The sequence below is a fragment of the Tiliqua scincoides genome, chromosome 6 (genome assembly GCF_035046505.1).
Source record: "Tiliqua scincoides isolate rTilSci1 chromosome 6, rTilSci1.hap2, whole genome shotgun sequence".
Taxonomy (NCBI): domain Eukaryota; kingdom Metazoa; phylum Chordata; class Lepidosauria; order Squamata; family Scincidae; genus Tiliqua; species Tiliqua scincoides.
The window spans coordinates 76,568,970-76,591,007 of NC_089826.1; the positions used below are offsets into that span (position 1 = coordinate 76,568,970).

At 42.4% G+C, this 22,038-nt stretch overlaps 1 protein-coding gene across 1 annotated transcript in view; it reads right to left on the bottom strand.

Annotated features, from left to right (window-relative positions):
- Positions 1 to 7,271, bottom strand: part of STIM2 (stromal interaction molecule 2) — a 79,935-nt gene extending 72,664 nt beyond the window's left edge. The window contains exon 1 of the mRNA XM_066631816.1: positions 7,186 to 7,271. The gene's annotated coding sequence lies outside the window, so the exon portion shown is untranslated. The remainder of the gene's footprint in view (positions 1 to 7,185) is intronic.
- Between the last annotated feature and the right edge of the window lie 14,767 nt (positions 7,272 to 22,038).

The window sequence follows — 22,038 nt, forward strand, 5'->3', positions numbered from 1 at the left end:
TAAAAAGACAGACATAACACCATCATCTGTATGATGCTGGTACAGCAAATGAATTGGACTTTGACTGTTACTAACTTTACTTCCTTTCTTTGTAATAAATGGTATGTTGAATAATCTAATTTAAGGATCTTTCCAAACACAGCAATCTATGGGGATTGTGGAGGGGAGCGGGAGCCCTGTACAACCTTCTGCAGGGCTCCCCACAGCTTCAGAAGTGAAAGTGGAGCAATCACACTCCACTTCTGTTTTAGCGGAGACGGGGTGCGATCGCTCCACTTTCACAGCTGCGGGGAGCCCTGCAGAAGGTCATGCAGGGCTCCCCGTGCCCCCTGGAGGCTGCAGGAGGCTCGGGTAAATGGACTCAAGCCCCTGCAGCCCCCCTGAGCAGCACGATCCAGGGGATCATGCCTAATGTAAAAGGGAACACAACAGCCTCCAAACAAGTGCTCCATTTCATTCAGAATCTGCTCCCCTGACTTCAAAGTTCTGAAGAACCCATAAAAAAAAAATCTAGTGAATTATTCTGCAGAATTCTCAGATGGCTCTCAAATCCCTAATCCAGTGGTTCCCAAACTTTTTAACAGCAGGACCCACTTTCTAAAACACCACTCTATCAGGACCCATCTAGGTTTACCAGACATTTAGAAAAGGAGATCTAAAAAAAAAAATTTATTTATAAGTAGTAATAATGAGAAAGAAAGACCCACAAACATTCATCTCCCTATACTTACACATGCTTGCAAACTGCAGGAGCTCAGCTCCTTGCAGGGCAGTTAGCAGTTACAGTATCTGATTTTTGAATAGCTTCAGGGCTTGAGGCAATTATTTATCTGATTTTTCCATCACCCTTTGGTGACCCACCAAAAATCAGGTCATGACTCAACAGTGGGTCCAGACACACAGCATGGAAATCACTGCCCTAATTCATTTCAATCAGCAGGTTTAGAACCTGCAGCATCAGGAGAAACTACCGTAGATACTCGCCTATAAGTCGATCTCGCAGATAAGTTGAGGGCATGTTTTGGGCCCCAAATAATGAAATTTTCTATTACCCTCAGATAAGTTGGGGGTTAAACTTAGGGAGGTCTGACTATAATTTTGTCTGATTTTACCGGAAGTCAGATCCTGAAAAATAACCTTCCATAATTGTTACCTAAACACTGTACAGTTTCTAATTTATTAAAAATACAATAAAAGATGATAAGATGCATTTTTGTTCATTAACTTAAAATTCTGGTCTTCACAACATTTGTGTAAACACTGTCAGAGTTAAGTGTTGTGCCTGTAAACAACATACCAGTAGAACCATCAGTCAAATCCTTCTTTAAGGTGGCTGGTGTGTTAAGCCACAGGCTCTACATGTAACATGCAATTGGGAGTGTGCAGTTTAGTTCACAGCAGGAGACAAGCAACAAGGACTGAGCTGCGCACAGTTGCAACCCTCTTTACTCAGAAGCAGACCCACTGCTTTCCATGGGTGTTACTCTTAAGTACTGGTGTATTGCAGCCTGGGACCTTGTTTCAGAGGGAAATCCCATCCTGGGGTTTTAAAAACCAAACCCCTAAACTTTGGGGGGGGGGGGGTTTGAAATTCTTTGCAAATGACTTGCCAGGAATGTTCAGAGGCAGCAGCAAAAGGAGGAGTCACTTCCCTTCTTCTCCAAACTGGAAGGGAGACAAAGGGGCTTCTGAGAATTGATGGGAGGCTTTGTGGGAGTACGTGCTGCATTCCATAGCAGCAGCCCATACAGACTACAGTTCCCAGAAGCACCTTCACTTCTCTTCCTGTCTGGAGAAGAGGCTAAAATGGCTGCCTCTGAATACTGTAATTACTAGTAAAAATTCTCCTTTTTCTCCACCTGCTTCCTGCTTCTCAGCCCATTTCCAGGGCCCCTCCTACTTCACCAGACAGCTGCTGAGCTTCCATAAGCTTCCCAGAAGCTCCCAGAGGATCCTGCCTCATTCACTGCATTGACCCGGGTATAAGTCGACCCAGGATCTCAGGCTCCATTTTTGCATAAATTTTTCGACCTATAGGCAAGTATATGCGGTATTTCCCCCCCTCCCCCAGAGCCCAAAGAACCAAATGGGATATAATAAAGAGCACTGCACTCTTGACAAAAGTACCACACCTAAGCTCCAAGATTGAAATCTCATTATACCAATGACAAAATGAGTTTGAAAAATGAGTTTTATGATGCAATCCTACACATATTTTCTTAAGCATTAGTCTCACTGAACATAATGGGCTGAGAACCGCTGTGCTCCAATCGTATCAACATTCACACAAGTTTGATTGAAGGAACACCTCTCACTCACTATCCTGCCCCAAACTCACATTAGCCAAAATCTACTTCAGGACTCAAAGAGTCATCACAAACTTTGTACCTGGAACACTGAATGCCTGCCACAGTTTCCACAATATCCCATCAAATAAGCCTGCTGTTTTAAGACATACACTTGTACCTTGACACTACAGGTCCAGCCTTGTTATACACGGATTTGACTCAACACAAATGGCCCCTGCAAATGAGAAGGAATGGGCTGATCCCTGAAGAAAGGAAAAAATACACCCCTTTCAAAAAAAAGTTTTTAAAAAGTTTAAAAAAATTTTTAAAGTTTAAAAGTTTCACAGTTTAAAAAACTGCTTTTTACTGTTGCAAAGAGACAGTCATGCAAGTGATTACAGGTGTAACCTAATTATCCACAGATTTTTCTATCTCAAAGCTGATGAGAAAGGCCTTTTAAATAGTATTTTAATAATTCCAGAGAGGGCAGCCAGCATCCATCAATCATTCTCTCTGCAGGACATTTCATGCATCATTTCATAAGAAGGAGTATTTACATGGTCTGGGAAAAATACAAATAATGCCTAGGAGAAAAAAAGCCGCTATGGATTGTTCCAGCGGAGGTTATAAAACCGACATCAACCTCTCAAGGAGAAGATTGGTTACAGTACAAAGATATTTTGGACATGGAGGGAGGGAAGGTGAACGATTAAAGAAAAAGGACGATTTAACTTTTAGGTATGACTGGTTTGGGTACAGACAGATTAAAGACCTATTTGATGCAGATAAGAGAACTGTTGGTTTTAGGGGAAAAAATTCTGAACTAGAAGAGATACTGCTGGGAGAAAAGAAAAAGCAAATTTCAAAGATTTACAAACTGATAAATGAATGGTACACTGCAGATGAACTTGTAAAAGTACAAATGGTGAAGTGGGCAGTGAATGTAAACAAAGAAATAATGATGACATCTTGGGAGCATCTCTGGAAGAAATCATTAAAGATCTCGATATGCAATAATATAAATGAAAATTGTTATAAGATGATGTACAGGTGGTATTTAACTCCAAAAAAACTAGCAAATATGAATATTAAGTTATCTAACAAATGTTGGAAATGTCGTGAACATGAGGGGTCTTTCTACCATATGTGGTGGACTTGTAAAAAAGCAAAGCATTTCTGGTCAGAGATATTTATAGAGGTCACGAAGGTATTAAGATACACAATTTATAAGAGTCCGGAATTGTTCTTGCTAGGTTTAAATTTAGAGGAAATAGCAGTCAGTGATATAACTTTATTATGGTATATGGTGACAGCAGCAAGGATGATATATGCGAAGTATTGGAAGCAAGAAAAAGTGCCTGATATAGACAAATGGCTACAAAAGATGATATATATGATGGAAATGGATAAAATTACGAGGTTTGAATGATGAAATGCTAGAGAAATTTCATTTGGAATGGTATAAATTTGAAGCCTACTTGGAGAAAAATTGGAAGGTCAAGGGTTCATTAATGTTATTAGAATGTTAATAAGAACTATACAATGAACAAAAGTTTATCTTGGTAAAAAAAATAAAATGATAAATGGTTAAAACGTTGTGGGAAGTCCGGGGTGGGGAGGGAGGGGGGAGTGGAATTGAAATTTATATTGAAGTAAAGAAAAATATGTAGAAATGTAAGGAGTGAATTGAAACTTGATGTTTTGGATCTACTAAAGATATAATGTATTGTGAAAATTTCAATAAAATTTATAAAATAAAAAAAAATCATTCTCTCTGCAGGCTTCACTCCTCCCTTCTCCCCAGCATGTGAAAGAAGGCTAAATGGCAGTGATTGTCACCTTCTCCATTCTTTCCCCTTTGCTGGGGCTCCTGGTAAAAGGAAGGATTGCTGTCTCCTAGTGAAGCCTAACCTCCTGGAGAGAGGCTGATTGACTCTGTGTGCAACAATCAGTAAGGCTGTTTTTAAAATCACCAGAACAAAGTGACTTTGTTTTTTAAATTGATTTTTTAAAATTGTTTTGCTATAATGCCGTTTTTTGCCATCCACACGAGTTCTTGGAATGGAACCCTCGCGAATAATGAGACTTAGACACTTTGCTGGACAATGATCTTAGGCACAGAATATTAAATATGTAAGGACGCCTGCGTTGGCTCGGTCATGTCGTGAGAATGGATGACGGGCGGATCCCAAAGGATCTCCTCTATGGAGAACTCGTGCAAGGAAAGCGCCCTACAGGTAGACCACAGCTGCGATACAAGGACATCTGCAAGAGGGATCTGAAGGCCTTAGGAATGGACCTCAACAAGTGGGAAACCCTGGCCTCTGAACGGCCCGCTTGGAGGCAGGCTGTGCAGCATGGCCTTTCCCAGTTTGAAGAGACACTTGGCCAACAGTCTGAGGCAAAGAAGCAAGGTCCATAGCCAGGGAGACAGACCAGGGACAGACTGCACTTGCTCCCGGTGTGGAAGGGATTGTCACTCCCGGATTGGCCTTTTCAGCCACACTAGACGCTGTGCCAGAACCACCTTTCAGAGCGCGATACCATAGTCTTTCGAGACTGAAGGTTGCCAATACTTGAAGGAACAGCTATGTTGTTTCAAATACAGCAGGCTTCCAGAAAGCTCATGCTTGAAGTTCTTTCTTTCTTGCAAGTGCAATTTCACTAAAAATCTGGGAGGTACACACAAATACAATATGGACGGATCAGGATTATCACTTGTGACTGAGGCTAACCAAGGTTCTACAATACAGAGCAGCAGAGGGTAACAGTTATTATAATATGTAATTTAGAATGAACTCAAAAGTATAAGATGTTATTCACTTGTCTGGCAATAAGAATTCCTAACAGAACCTCAAATCAGGCTATATAATAGTCCTTTTCAAAGTAGTATTTAGTTCAGAGGTTCTTAATCAGGCATGCAGGAACCTGCAGTGCACTTTCAAGACCCCATTTCCAAAATCATAATAAAGAACAAATAAAAGTGCCTAGGAACCACAGAAACTTCTACCACATGCTGAAGTAATAATTCACCCCTCACTTCAGAATTTAAGCTGAAAAGCAGCTTTTCTCTTCAGCGGTATCAGCAACTTAGAACTCCTGCCAGCGCACAGTTACACTAGATGTACTCATTGAACTTTGTGGGCTGCAGCCACAGAGGATAAAGTGGCTGTTTTAATTCAAAAGCTTTCAAATATCCTTCTGCATGGTGACCATTAAGTTTAGAAGGAGTGATAGAACAAGTAAACAAGAATTATAGTTCTTAATACCATAAATTCTAGGAATCATTTTTACTTCATCTAATGCTTGTGCACGAACATATGCATGAACATATCCTTTTCTTTCATTCAAAACACATTTGTTCAAATTAAGCTCCTCACGTGAAACTATGAGTCAGAAGTCAAGGAGCAAGACCATCTAGTCCTAATTCCTGCCAGGAGACAAGGGCATCTTCACCTGGGCCTAAGATACAATTGATGCTATCACAGCTACAGATGTCTTAAGGAAAAGCTTCACTTCCCTACATTTTCCCCCATGGTTTTCAGATTTTAAGCTCAGATTTCAATTCCCAATGCTGCTTATATATTTTGAAAGATTTAAATACTGGAACTTACCTTTTACATTTAACCTTAATAAGTTTCAATGTCAATAATTCTAGGCCATGTTGCAATCATATTTTTTTTAAAATGAGAATGTGCATATAAACATGAAATAATAAAGTTACATATAATTGAATGACTTGACAAGTTTACTATCTTTCTCATTTCTCTGATGTAAACTGATCTGAGAATTTTTTTAACAACAACAACTAGGCAGAGTCATATTTTAAAATTACCAGGATCTTTTCTTAAAAGAGAAAAAGAAAAATTTCAAAGAGAACAGAAAACGTTTTCGTGACCTCTTTGAAATAGTACCCTTGTCAACATTATTATATACAATTCAATTTTGTATTATTAATACAAAAGTATACATTTCAACAAATATGAATAAACTTTGAAGGCAATAAGAATTCTCTAAACAAGGAATCAGGATGCAACAACAATGCAACAATTAATGAAGTGATAGGTAGATATAAGGTGTTTACTTCACAGCAATGGAACTAGTCAGTTGCTGGAGTGGAACAGCAACAATCATGGAACAGTCATGAACCAACCAAGTCTAACTGCATTGTGCATATTATTACACATTGAAGAGTCAAACAAGATCAGTGCAACCACATTTGTGTCAGAAACATGCTTATCCCATTCACCTATATGGGAGAGTGGTTTACTTCTTAATATCAAAGGAGAACATGCACAGAGGAGCAAGAACCCATCCCTGCCTTGTCTGACCACTCTTCACTGCTTTTAAGCAGCTTTTCCCAAGCCCAGCTCCCATACTGGAAGCAAAAAGTTCAGGCAGAGAGAAGACCGCTTCAAGCAGCTGATCGCAGTGAGGCAATGTGGTGGCAAGGGTAGGTTTTGTTTCCCTCTCCCACATGCTCCTTGGAACTCTCCCAAGCCCATCTTTGCAGATGAATATGGCAAGAATGTATTTCACAAACACATGTAGTTTGGCCTTAAGAAACAACCACACTTCTTGCATGATAAGCAGGCCAGCTGTCTTCATTCATGGACACCGACAAACAAGTTGTCCACAAAACCTACAAATATACCTCAGTACCTCAGGTTTAGTTCTCACAAACCAAGATGAAAAGGAAAGCTCTTCTTATGTGCATATTATTTTAAATGTGACTGGCTCTGAAGCATTTAATGCTGTTCAAATTGTTCACAACTGGATTCAAATACAGATGTCCCCTGTATCTATGGGGGATACATTCCCCACCCCCCTGAGGAAACTGCAGATAAAAGGGAATCCTACAAAAAGGTTCAAAAATGCCCCTCTTTGCACAAATTACTTATCTGCCTGCGTTTCCAGCCTTCCTGGGTCTTGCTGACTCTTTACTGACTGCAAAATGGAAGCAGGAAACACTCATAGGAAGCAAGGGAAAAAAGCGATGCTGATAAAAGTGATGCTATGCTCTTCTGAATTCTATAAGTGTCACGTTCTTTTTAGCCCTCTGCCTCGCTTCCTGTGAGTGCTTCCTGCTTCCATTTTGAAGTCAGCAAAGAGCCAGTAAGACTCAGAAAGGCAGCAAACGCCAGCAGTGTTTTGTGCAATGGGGGGGGGTCACTTTTGAACCGCAGGTAACTGAAATTGCGGATACTGGATCCATGGATTCAGAAGGATGCCTGTACATATTTCTCTATTAATTTGCATGTTGTACCTTAAATAGTTTTTGGTAAAAAAAATCTGCTAAGCACACAATGCTCTCAATATCCCTTCTTTCAAATAACACAAAAAATACCCTTGCAGATAACTCACATTCTAGAATCAATCTGATGTACTGGAACTGGAGTTCCTGGTCTTTTCAAAAGGGATGCTGCCTTATCTTCAGCCCTGTGGCTGGGCAAAGAGGAGCCACAGGAGACGGAACTTCTATGAAAAACACTGCACAAGAATGAGGGATTTGTTTCCATTATGAGAAGTGTTCCCAAAAACTATTCACCAAAGATAAAAAGTTATTGTTTAATTGGAGAAAGGATGTAGTTATGGAGACAAAACCTGTTATTTCCATGTTGCCTTCAAAGAACAGTTTGCACTGAGCTGAGTAAATGAGAAAAGACATCCTGCTCTCTCATTCTTTTCTTTATCTCTTCCATTTGGATTTTTTTTAAAGAGCTAGATGACCAGAATAGCAACTAAGTTACATCATATTCAAAAGGGTAGGAAGAACTCTCTGTTTATGCCTAATAAAGGTTTTGTTGACTGTTGTTGTTGACTGGAAGAACTCTCCAAGTTTTTAACTACAAAACACCTTAATCTAGGTTTTGTCTCAAACAATCATTTACTTCAAGGTAATTATTTCATGTACTTTTTGTAAAACTAATGAAGCATGGTTGGGAATCAACTTTGCTGCAAAAAAAAGAAAGGTTTTTTTGGACTGGGCTATTGTTGAAGTCTAGTTTGTGCACCCATACATTCACACAGGAGACCATTTCTATCTATTCAAGACATGAATGCTACAAACCACCACACGTTAGTAAGTAAGCTGACACTTTTCATGAGGATTATTTTCAAATTTAAACAATATTTAGAGCGTTGGCACAACAGCCACTGAAAAATGCAGATTCCGCCTCCAAGTTCTTTCAAAAAAATTGTTCAGAGAACAAAATGGAACTTTTATACTGGAAGTATAAAACATTGAAAAAAAAATTGTTTTTCTTCATTTCTGAATTTCACCCCAAAATGTGGACATACCTGCACACTGGAAAGAGATGGTCCACCCAAGCAAGTCAAGCAAGTTTACTGAGAGTTGAAAAACTACAAAGTTTGTATCACAAACTTTGTAGAAATAATTTTTATACCATGTAACCCAATACATGAAGGATCTAGCTGCATCATTAGCTATTCCAGCGCTTCCCAAACTAACGTGGCTTGGAACACCCTCAAAACCCAGAAGGAGGTGGCGGTACAGAATGTGTCATGCGGTGACATCACTGCCACGTCTGGATTTGGAGGGTGTCACAAGCCTCAAAATTGCAGTAAGAGGGTCAGGGCAGGTAGGATGACTTTTCCCAGCATGCGGTTTTCACACACTGCAGCTCTGCCCGCCACAATGAGCCTCCTGTTGCTGATTTAAAGCTTGCGCTGCAGTCTCCCTGCCGGGCAACCCATGACGCGCCAGAAAGTAGCTTGTGATGCCCCAGGGCATCATAACCCACACTTTTGGAACTGCTGAGCTATTAAATCACTTGCAGATAAAAAAATTTATTTGATCAGTGCAATCCTATACATGTCTATTCAGAAGTAAGCCCCACTGAGTTCAACAGAATGTGCTCCCAGGTAAGTGTGTATAGGGTTGCAGCCTAAGCAACTTGTTCTCCAGCACTACCACTCACTTTACTCTGTGAATCACAGGAACATGAAAACAATGCTGAAGATCCACAAGGCTCCAGTAATCTGAATTTCTAATCCAACCTAGTTGCTCCTGTTGCCATCAGCAGTAGTTGATCCCTTCATAAAGGATGGTAACAAAAGAACACATAATATATGCAGAAACTACTATTTAAAAGGCAAAAGACCAGAGCAAATGACTGAAGAAAGAAAAGAGCAATTAAACTCTTCCTCTGGAAAGGGAAAAAATAACAAAAAAAACCATCTACCCAAATACACCTGCCTATCCAGTAACAATCAGAACCACATCATACATACAGCAAGATATGGGCACCCACGTTTCCAGTGTGGGTTGGCTATGTCTCATTTGACATATCTGCAAGGTATCTTAAAGACAAGCCACTAATCATGGCTCCCAGGAACATAACCACACAAAGTATAGACTTTACATACATTGCCTTTTTTTCTGCTCAAATTCTAGTTAACTAAGAATGACATAAGCAGGCACTAACAGGTATTCTCCATGGAATACAATCAGCTCTTACACAACAGTCTGAAACATACATTTGCGGTATTTCAATAATTTGAAGGTGTTTAAGTTTCACATGTGTGTTCATATTAATATACACCATTTACTGCCCATGGTTTACACAAAATAAGATCTACTGCAATACAAATACAAGTATATGGCTGTTATATAAGAAAATTACATTGTGGGTGTCACACAGCTTGGTTTCCATAGAAACTAACACTTCAGAATGATAACTGCATCCAAAGAGAATGAAAGACAGGTCATTACATAACTGCTGGAATCCTGTCTCAATAGCAAAAGACACTGTACAGTTCCAGCCCTAACTTTCAGCTTGCAAAAAGTTATTAGATTAGAAGATCATAACCATATCTCCTTTATGATAAGGAATACACAAAGCTCTCACTTCTGGTTCAATTATACTCTAGTTTTCTTCTTATTTCTTTAAAAAATTAGATGCCTCCTAATGTTGTTGTACTGGATGTTAATACTAATATCTTACAGCAGCTTACAGCAGCGGTTCCCAAACTTAACATGGGCACAGCACTCCTCCTTCACAGCAGTGTCTTCTTCCAGCTCTCGAATGATCCAAGACTGCGGCACCTGGAGAGCTGTGAAGAAGAGAATGCTGGGGACTATTCTATGAAAAAAGTCCGCCCAAGAACACAGAAAAAAATGCCCTAGCCCTAAACCTAAGCTAACCTATTTAATCCCCCTACCATAAACCATGTGCAAAATTTGTGTGAACTTTTTTCTGGTTACCTCCTGGTACATGCTCCCTCAGGAGCTTACCAAAGTCTAAACATCTTTCAAAAGCAGCGACCATACCTCTTTTATTGGACTTTAAAACTTAAGTTGAGAAGAGGAAGTTGCCTAGAACTGAAGTTTGCACTCGATTTATGCTGAGAAGTGCCATGAACTTTTGGAATACAAAGTATACAGATTCAGAGAAATATAGCCTGCCTCTCCCAAAATGCCAAGAATAAAGTTTTGCAGAAACCTTTGCTACAGTTGCTGACAATTTTCACTGAACAGACACTTTGCATGCTACATCCTCCTCCATGAGAATGCAAAGGATAATTTGATTCTGATTTCCATTCCCTGCCTTGGAATTGAAAAGTCCTTCACATGATACCTAAGGCAAAGTACTTTAAGCTAACATCCAATATTAAAGGCACTTTAGATGGGGGGTGGGTTCCAAGCACAATAATTTATCACAACCTACTTTGAACCCAGATGTTATGTCGCACACCCATCTGGCAAACAGGGGCACATACATAAACTACAAAATGAATTAAGGGCTAAAGACTAAAAACACAACAGATTTTATCCTGCATGAAGACAAAGGAAAATGAAAAATGCAACAGGAGAAAGTGATGAATAAGGACACACCCAAACCAGACAGGAAAGAGAACAATGACTGGAATACAAATAATCCTTCACATGCTTAGATGTTAAGACAGTAAAAGTCAAAGTATTTTTTCTATAAGACATTTCACAGAAGTACACTTTACATCAAAACTACTTTCAGCCCAAATGAGAACAAAGAGTTATGAAAGTCAATTTTAGAGTTTAAGTAAGAAAACAAAGAAAGAAAAATGATTCATGGCAAACAACCTCTTAAATCCTTAAAAAAAAAAAATGAATCAGTACATCCATTGAGGGTTTTGCATTTTAGAGAAAACATGTCTCAATGCTCTCATTCTGTAAAGATCACACAAACATAAGCAATATACCCAGAAAAAGGTTATGGTGACACTTCAGTGACATTTTAAGCTTTATTATTACTAAGAATATTTACATACCACCTTTCAACCAAGCATTCTTGAAGTGGTACAAGAAGTAAAGACTGTCAGATGAGTCAAATTCAGTTACTGAAGTGTTTAATTAAATAGGCCCAGCTTCACAGAGCCCTCTGTATTCAAAATTTAAAGTTTAACATTTTGAAGGTCAGATAAGGAAAAAGACTGCTCCTATGCTGAAAGGTAAAAAGTGAATTGTCAAACACCATTCAATTTAGTTCTCTGAACATCAGTCCAATTCACAACACTATTCCACCAGGCACAATTTGCCTCCTTATTGTCCCTACCAAACCAGAACATACCCTGGGACCTATACACTATTTGCCTTCTCTCCTCCTGTCTTTGTAACAACATCACTGTGGATCCCATGGCAAAAGCCCACAAGAACTGGGTACTTCTTCCTTGGCTCTATAATAGTTAGAGGTAAAACTGTTTGCTACTAGAAAAGTATTCTTCTGCATCTTTTTAGAGTGCGAGTCCTCTTGGGACAGGAAGCCATTTAGCTATTTAATTTTCTCCATAAATTGCTTTGTGAAAGTTTGTGTTGAAAATCAGTATAAACTTATACTTAATAACAATATGATAGACTATGGGGGGTGGGATGAAGATCCAAACAAAGTACTTTAAATATTTAAATTCATACTTGCAATATTTAAATTCATACTAGTATACTGCATTAGATCTTCACAGAGAGATCACCGTGAAAGTCTTCAAATATAAGTGATTATCCACTCATACCCTAAAGGAACTAGAAAAGCCAGAGGAACAATCACCATAGATACTCGCCTATAAGTTGACCCACAGATGTCAAGGGCGGGCTTTGATTTAAAAATCATGGGATTTTATATGACCCTCGGATAAGTCAGGGGTTAAACTTAGGGGGGGTGTCTGAGTCTGACTAATTTTGTCTGATTTTACCCAAGCCAGATCCTGAAAAATAACCTACCAGTAATTGTTACCTAAGAACTGTACAGTCACTAATTCATTAAAAACAAAGTATTAAAAACACAGTATACATACATAGTATATATCAGTGTTTCTCAAACTGTGGGTCGGGACCCACTAGGTGGGTCACGAGCCCATTTCAGGTGGGTTCCCATTCATTTCAATATTATATTTTTAATATATTAGACTGCTATGTGACTGCATTTAGGGAAATGTTACAGATCTGTACTTTTAACAGGTTACTGTGTATATACTTTTAACAATGATAGTCACTCCAGGGTAAGTGTGGGAAGGATTCCAGCCTAGGATTGTTAAAAATTTTCCTGGTTGATGATTTCACTTCTGGTCATGACATCACTTATGGTGGGTCCTGACAGATTCTCATTTTAAAAAGTGGGTCCCAACATCAAACGCTTGAGAACCACTTGTATATATACATCTATACATACATAGTATGTATACATACACATACACTATTTTTAATACTGTTTTTGCTATACTATGTATACATAGTATGTGTACGTAGTATAGCAAAAACAGTATTAAAAATAGTCTCTAATTTATTAAAAACTATGATTTATCTCATAGATCATAAGATACATTTTAAGTAGACCCTCTATGGAGGAAGGGCAGCCGTGCCTCTGGGCCTCATTTGGAGTTCCTGGCAGCTACACCTCCTGCCAGCCTGCACCCAGCTGCTCCCCTCATCGTTTCTGGAGCCGGAGGAGCCAGGGCATGCGGGGCAGTCACCCAGGCAGAGGAGGGGACTATTTGCACCTGGGTGGGGGGGACTTAGTAGGAGGATGGGCAGCTGTGCCTCCCCCCAGCCTGCACCCAAACGGTTGCGCCTGGAGCCTCGGAGGAGCCTCTGAGGGGGCAGGGCATGCAAGGCAGCCTACCGGCGATGCCCTCCGTCTGCACTACCTGCCACAGTCCCGCTGCCGAAGGGAGCACTTGGGGAATGACCTGTGCTGCCCCGCAGCTGCGGCCAGCAAGGAGGGAGGTGCCGGGGAGCACCTGGCAGAAGCAGCACAGGACGATCCCCGTGCACTCCCTGCCCTCCGTTGGTCTGGCCCCACCCCGCCCTCTCCGTCCGCTGGGTGACTGTGGAGATAAGATGAGGGGGCAATTCTCCCATGAGTTTGGGGCACAAATTTATCGCCGTATAGGTGAGTATCTATGGTACAAGCAAGTCCCATCACAGTCACTGAACTGCCACGCAGATGTTGAATGGTTTTGAAAAAAGTGCCATAGAACTAACTGTGCATACATTATTCAGATGTAAGCACACATACACAATACAGAAAGAGAAGCACAAGGTAACCCTAAACGTGCAACATAGAAAAAGTTAGGCAACTCCTTAAGAAATCTCCTAGAGAACATGGTGAAAGATCACTTCAGATGCATCTAATTACTTGTCTCAGTCCAAGACAGAAAGCATGGAAACTTATATTACACAGAGAGGCTTTGTAGTATAGTAGTGGATATATCACAGCACTCAGATGAAGGAAACTTGAGTTCCAACACCCGTTCAATCATGAAGCCTAACAGGTGGACCCAGGCAAGTCATGATCAACCTAACATACTTCACAAGTTTGTTGACAGTGTAAAATAAGTATCACCTCCACACACCACTGAGTTCCTTCGCAGATGGATGGGACACCAATGTAACAAATACAAAATAAATTACATTCCTCTACCGTTTTAAAAGCCCACTCTTTCAAAAAGAAATTTCTAGTGCAATTACTTTCCCCCCTTTAATTGCACAAACAAGATTTTTTGTATAGTTTTCTCAACACAGTACATGTAACTAACAACACAAGCCTATACCTGTCCCACTGAAAGCAGTGAAGATTACTCCCAAGTACATATGTCTAAGATTGCAACATAACAGTGCAATCCTATGCTTGGTTACTCAGAGGTAAGTCCCACTGTGTTCAACAGATTTTACTCTCAAGGAAATAGGCATAGGATTGCAGTCTTGCAGCATAAGCCTATGAATGACCACTCAGAAGTAAGTCCCATTGTGTGCAATGGGGCTTACTCCCAGGAAAGTGTGTATAGAATTGCAGCTTTAGAGCCAATCCTATGCATGTCTACTCAGAAGTAAGCCTCATTACAGTCAATTGGACTTACGCCCAGGAAAGCGCAGAAAGGATTGCAGCCTTAGACACTTAACATCCAGAGGTATATTTGTCTCCCCCACTCCCGCATGCCATCATTTATTACAGTTCATGCCATCATTTTCATTACAGTTTCTGATGCTTTTTTGAAATTTTAAAAGTGTACACAAGGCAGCCAATCCATTTTCCAAAAGGCTGCTTTGTTTCAGACAGTCATTCACTGCCACGTTTTTCACTGAAAATCCACAGGATAGACCCCAACTTTTGAGGTGAGCTAAAGCTGCAGTTCCATCATTTTCACGAACCTTCCACTAAAGCATTCCACATTCCATTTTGTCATTTGCAATGCTAGGACCATGAATCTACTTCCTGGGAATGAATTCAGCAGCCTCCCAGCAAGTCTTCCTGTTGATAATATACTATCGACCCATCACAGGGCTGTTTATATCATCCTGACTTCCTTCAGTCTGCTTAAGATTTCAGGGATAAGCTAAACAGTGTCGTTCACCCTCCATAGAGCACAAAACTCAGACAACAAGATAAATGGTTAAAACAGTTGTTCTACTCCTGAAGACAGTCCGGAATCTAGCAGACCTCCACAACCCCACCCAACTATCAAACATGCAGACAAAGGGACTATAAATATTCAACATTATCCCCCTACTAATATTTTTGAAAAGAATTCATCTCAAGTTTTTTTTTGTTTTTTTTTTTAATATAGGAGCTTCCTGGGGGTTAACTGATGAGTTGGAAGTCTGGGATTGCAAAGGGAGAGTATAACAGGAGCCTCAATTCCGCATTGCTGCTGCTCTTTTTGACTAGCAATTCAACACACAAAATACCCCCAGCTGCCCTCAGAACCCTCCAGCTCTTCTGCAGAGAGAACTGGTGGCAGGATTAGGAAAGAACAGAACCAACCAACACAACCACATTAATAGCATTCCTTCTCCCCTAAAAAAAAAAAAAAAAAAAAAAGGACATAGGAAAAACAGTGCCAGCAGACAGACAGGCACTTGCCAAAGGAGTCTTCTAAGATGAAGACAAAATCCTCAGTTCTCTATTTATGCTGCTTATTGCAGATTAGAATCCTCCTGCCTGTACGTGCAGTATTATTCATACAGCTCCATTTCCCCCATAAACGTGCATTCAAAGAGCACAACCTTTGAGTACCTACCTTTCAGCACATGTAACAAGGGTGTTCAGACAGTCAGCTAACTGACCTGCGTCAAATGGTATTCCCCATGCAGATTTTAGAGTCAATTCTCACCAGTTTCCTCAATTTCAACTTCCAACAGATTAGCCATTGTAAAAATAATTACTATGAATATCACTCATAATCTTCTAACATGCATCTCAGAAGACAGCAAAGCAAAAACCCAACTCCAGTAGAGACCACCTAAACATTAAGGCTTACCCTTGACTCATCCCCACAACCAAACCTGACTCCAGAGGGCACCATTAAAAGCCACAGACACATCTGTGGCCAGCTAGCAACACCCCCTTCCTTTATCCTAGACACTTCTTAAGGGCCCTTTCACACAAGCACACCCAGGTTTGCTGTAGAGAGAAACAGATGAGAGGACACACTCCGCAAAGAGCTGCATCCAGTCACAGCTCTCTGATGAACCTACCTGTCTCAGACAAATATTTACCACACACATTTGTGGCATACTCACTTTTACATAACAAACAACCTAGGGCAGTTTCACAGCAGGACAGCCCATCTGGTGCCGGTGGAATTGTGCCCGTGCGATACCCCACAACCCTCACACATATGTGGGGGAGAGACTCCTTTACACGTTACTCCAGCAATTTTAACCTCTTTCATCTCACTGGCGAGGCACTAAAATTGTCAAGATACACCATCAGTTCTTTGAGAATTGACAAGGCACACCATCCTTTTTTTTGGGGGGGGGAGTTGACAAGGTGCACCATGTTGTCAGCTGGGGGCTCACATCCCTCAATGGCCCTACTAATCAATGACCCTCCCCCAAATTCCCACAGCTCACCTGCAGACCATCCATGGCACAGCAGTGCACCATGTGGCACACTGGTTGAAAATGACTGCATTACTCGTTGACACATCCACCCAACAAGAAGGCAAGCATTGCCAGCACAATTCTAGGCATAGGTACTCAGAAGTAAAGCCCCACAGGCCCACTGTGTTTAATGGGATTTTACTCCCAGGGAAGGGAGTAGCATAGGATAGCATAGCCTCTGTGTATGTTCATGGTGAACTGGAAACACCCTCTATGCCAGTGTTCTTCAACCAGTATGGCACAGCACATTGGAGACCAACACATCCACCAACAGAAAAAAGGTGGTTGCTGCCAACAGGACACAATCCTAGGCATGTCTACTCAGAAGAAAAATCCCACTGTGTTCAACAGGGTTTTACTCCCAGAGAAGCATAAAATAGGATAGTACAGCCTGTGTACATGTGAAGCAAGTGGGGTGGACCAGACACCCTTTATGCCAGAGATTTTCTACCAGTGTGCCATGACACACTGGTGTGCGGTGAATGGTCCACAGGTGTGCCACAGGAACTTGGGGAAAGATCATTTATTAGTGGGGCCACTGGGGGATGTGAGCCCCCTACTGGCAACATGGTATGCCTTGTCAATTGTCAAAGAACTGATGGGGAGCCTTGACAATATTAGCGCCTTCTCCTAGTGCTGGGAAACAAAGAGTGTTGAAAATCACAACCCAATCATATGCATTAAGAATGCATTATGCGACTTAAGAATTAAGTCCCATTACAGTCAACAGGGCTTATTCCCAGGCAAGTGTGGATAGGATTCCAGCTTTGGAGCCCAATCCTAGGCATGTCTACTCAGAAGCAAGTGCCATTAAAATCAATAGGGCTTACTCCTAGGTAAGTGTGGACAGGACTGCAGCTTAAGGGTTCAATCCTATAAAAGTCTACATTATAGTCTACATGGCTTAGGCAAGTGTAGATAGGATCGTAGCCGAAGAGCCCCATCCTATGCATTTCTACTCAGAGCTAAGTCTCACAGTCAATGAGGCTTACTCCCAGAAAGTGCAGATCTGTGGCCTTAGAGCCCAATCCCAATCTATTTAGAAGAAAGCCCTTTTATACTCAATGGGGTTACTCTCAGGTAAGTGTGGACAGGATTCCAGCCTTGGAGCCTCATCCTATGAATGTCTACTCAGAAGCAAGTCCCATTATAGTCTATAGTGCTTACTCCCAGACAAGTGTGGATATCATTGCAGCTACATCTACTCAGAAGCAAGTCCCACTATAGTCAATATGGGGCTCACTCTCAGATAAATGTGGACAGGATTGAGCCTTATCCTAGGCATATCTACTCAGAAGCAAGCACCACTATAGTCAATGGGGTTTACTTTCAGGTAAGGGTGTACAGGGTTGTAGCCTCAGAGCCAAATGTTAGGCATGCCTACTAAGAAGTGAACCTCATTATACTCAATGGAACTCACTCCCAGTAAGTGTGGATGGGATTGCAGCTTCAGATCCCCATCATAGGCATGTCTGAATGTCTATTCTAGTCAATGAGGCTTACTCCCAGGTAAATGTGGAGATGGTGGCAGCTTCAGAGCCCCATCCTGTGCATGTCTACTCAGAAGCAAGCCCCATCAGAGTCAATGGGGCTTACTCCCAGGTAAGTGTATACAGGGTTGAAATCTCAAAGCCCCATCCTACGCATGCCTACTCAGAAGTAGGCCCCATTAGAGTCAATGAGGCTTACTCCCAGGTAAATGTGGAGAAGGTGGTAGTCTCAGAGCTCTAGCCTAAGCATGTCTACTCAGAAGCAAGCCCCATTACACTCAAAGGGGCTTACTCCCAGGTAAGTGTGGACAGGACTGCAGCCTCAGAGGCAGATCTACTCAGAAGCAAGCCCCATCTGAGTCAACGGGGCTACTCCCAGGTAAGGAGCGCGGCCAGGACTGCAGCCGCAGCCAACCCGGCGCGCCAGGACCGCCCTCTCTGCCCGGCACCGCGCTTCCTCCCGAGCTCCCCTTACCTGTCCCCAGGGAGGGGGTCTCGGCGGCGCCTCCGGCGGCGCTCGCCCTCCCGCCGCCCGCAGCCTCGCAGCGCACGGCGCCCGAGGCGGGGACGGCGGCGCCCACGCGGGGCAGCAGCAACGGCAGCAGCAGCAGCCAGAGCGTCCCCGCCGGCCACGGGCTCCCGCGCCGCCTGCCCGCGCCGCCGGGGGATGCGCCACAGCCGGGGCAGCTCCCGCTCATCTCCGCCGCGGCTCCTCGGCACCGGTCTCCCTCGGCGCTCCGCCTGCGCCGCTCCTGATGCTCGCGCCCCGCCCCCGCCCCACGCTCTGCCGACGGCTGAGGCGGCGCTCGCGGATGCGGCGGTTGGCCCCCCTCAGCGCGAGCAGCGCGCGCTGCGCATGCGCCGCCTCCGGCCACGTCAAAACCTGAGCAGCTCAGGAAAAAAAACCTAATCAAAGTACCGTGCTTGGGTGGCCAATAGGAACGCTTCGCTACCGAGCATGCGCGATGGCGGCGGCTGAAGCTCAGCATCTGCAAGGAAGGGGCAACCTTCCCATTTGACAGCCAAGAGGAACGCTTCGCTCTTGCGCATGCGCAGTAGAGCAAATGAAGTCGCCGCTGGTGCCCTTAGCTCAGGACTTGCCCCAGGAGCAGCCGTTTGCTCTGGGAGAGTGAACATGCGCAGTGCTTCCCTCTGTAGCCGCGCAACGTGCCCTCTTGCCAGCAGTTCCAGTTTCTCAGTTATTCCTGCCACGTGGAAGGCAAGTTGCTGAAGTGGCTGTAAATCAGAGTCATTTATTTCAGGCTGGTCAGTGAACTTGTCTATGGGGAATTCCCACTCAGGCCCTTATACTTCTCCTAATTTGATTTTTTTTGTTTCTATTTTAATGTTTTATTTTTATTTTAAGAGATATATTTCAAGACAGTGTTTCTCAAACTGTGGGATGAGATCCACTAGGTGGGTCGCGAACCTATTTCAGGTGGGTCCCCATTCATTTCAATATTTTATTTTTAATATATTAGACTTGATGCTCCCATGGTATGTGACTGCATTTGGGGACATGTTATAGACCTGTACTTTTAACAAGCTACTATGCATATTCTTTAGCAATGAGAGTTAATAGGACTTACACCTGGGTAAGTGGGTAGGATTGCAGCCTAGGATTGTTAAAAATGTTTCTGCTCAATAACATCACTTCCAGTGGGTCCTGACAAATTCTCATTCTAAAAAGTGGGTGCTAAATGTGCGAAAACCACTGTTTTAAGAGATATGATTCTGATTTTTTATTTCTCTGTGTTTATGTTTTACATCACTTTGAAATTTTTTTAGAAAAGTGGTATACAAATCTAATGAATGAATTAATGATTTTGTTGGGGTTCTGCCTCTTCCTTCCCCCCCTTCTGGATATGGGAAGTTTTATCCATCCACAGTGTTACAGGTGGGAATACACCTAGCCAAAAAATAACCCCAATGGCGTCACTAGGGTTTGTATCACCCAGAATGGGAGGTCACCGTGTCAAACCCCCCCCCCCCATGGACCTCCTCCTATGCAGTGTCCCAAGCTGTGGACACAGGGCCCAATCCTATCTGTCTTTCCAGCACCCATACCTCGGGGCTGCATTGCAGCTGCACAGGTGCTAGAAAGATGGATAAGATTGGGCCCTGTGTCCACAGCTTGGGACATTACATAGGAGGAGGTCCATGGGGGGGGGTTGACACAGTGACCTCCCATTCTGGGTGACACAAACCCTAGTGATGCCATTGGGGTTATTTTTTGGCTCGGTGTATTCCCACCTGTAACACTGTGGATGGGCTCAGAGATAGTGACTTGGCTCAAAGTCACCCACGAAGCTTCAAAGTTGAGCTGGGGTTTGAGCCTGGATCTGCCAGGTCTAAGTCCAACTCCCAAACCACTATGCTGTCCTAGCATCCTGATATTGGGGTGCAGGGTTTTGCCATGGGGCCCCCTACTCCCTGACACCAGCTCTGCTTACAGACCTACACATTTATTCAAGACAATTGTTTCTCTTTTCTATTAAAAAAAAATTACAATACTTCTTAGCATTGCAACAAGGACATTAGTATCCAGCAAGGACATTAAGGCCAATCATTCATCTGGTTGGTACTCCTTCCCTCAATTTATTTAATGTAGGATTGATTGATTGGATTTTGATTCCACTTTTTAAGCCAAAAGCCTCACAAGGTAGTGAACCATCTAAAAGAAACAATGGTAAAGCCAATTATAAAATTGTGAAAGAAAGAAAGAAAATTAAAAGCAGTATAAAATGATGTTAAATTCCAGCAAACACCAGTACAAATACAGCAGAAAGATCTACCCTTTTTTTGCATGATCTACACAGCCAGCCCAGCAGTAATAAAATAATACATAAAATTGTTAAAAGCCTAATGGAAATAGTAGGTTGTAGGCACCCCATTTAAAAGAGTGCAAGTTAAGATCCAATGGATCTCCCCAGTGCAACAAATTCCAAAGCCATGGCATTACCACAGAAAAGACTTTGCCCCCTGCTTCCTGCCAATCGAATTTGTGTTAATGCCAGGCTGGAGAGCTGAACTTGTGAGGCAGATTGGAAGGCTCCTGCAGATTCATATGAACGAATGCAATTGGGGTTGCTCAGAAATGATCACTTGGGAATGAGTCAGTTGAAAGAGATGATTTTTTTTTTGCTCTGCCTATTGGGAAAGTCCCCCTTTCAAGCACAGAACAACCTGTCCCTTGTTTCTCTTCGGGTATCCTTTCCACTTCAAGCACTCTCGGGAAGGCGAGGCTGAGAGAAGTTGACTTGCCCGGGGCCACACAGCCGGAGCAAACACGCCAGACTGCCAAGCCTTGCCCATAGCTCAGCTGGAATGCATTTTATGGCAGGGAAGTGAGCAAGGGAACAGTTAGAAAGCAGGGTGTGCTACGGCAGGGCATCAGGGTATTTCAAGGTGCCTGCAGCGCACAGCAGGAAAAGGACCACTTATTGAACCGGGTTCCCAGAATAAACAGCCGGAAGGGGGCTGCTATTTTCTTTCTTCACATTATACCATGTAATAAAATGTGAACAATTTTATGTTTATTTGAATATTTTGAATGTTTGTGCAACGATTTCAAAAATGCCCCTATTTTTTGCAAAGCATCAATTGTTTCGCCACAAAGTACACAATGCAGTTGTATAATAAAATGTGTATTACAATGCATTAGGCCAGTGTTTCTCAAACTGTGGATCAGAACGCACTAGGTGGGTCGCAAGCCCATTTCGGGTGGGTCTCCATTCATTTCAATATGCATTTTATTTTACATTTATTAGATCTGATGCTACCACGGTATGTGACTGCATTTGGGGAAGTGTAACAGAGTTCTACTTTTAACAGACTACGAGCCCAATCCTGAGCTTCTAGGATGCGTGGCTGCGGCAGCACCAAA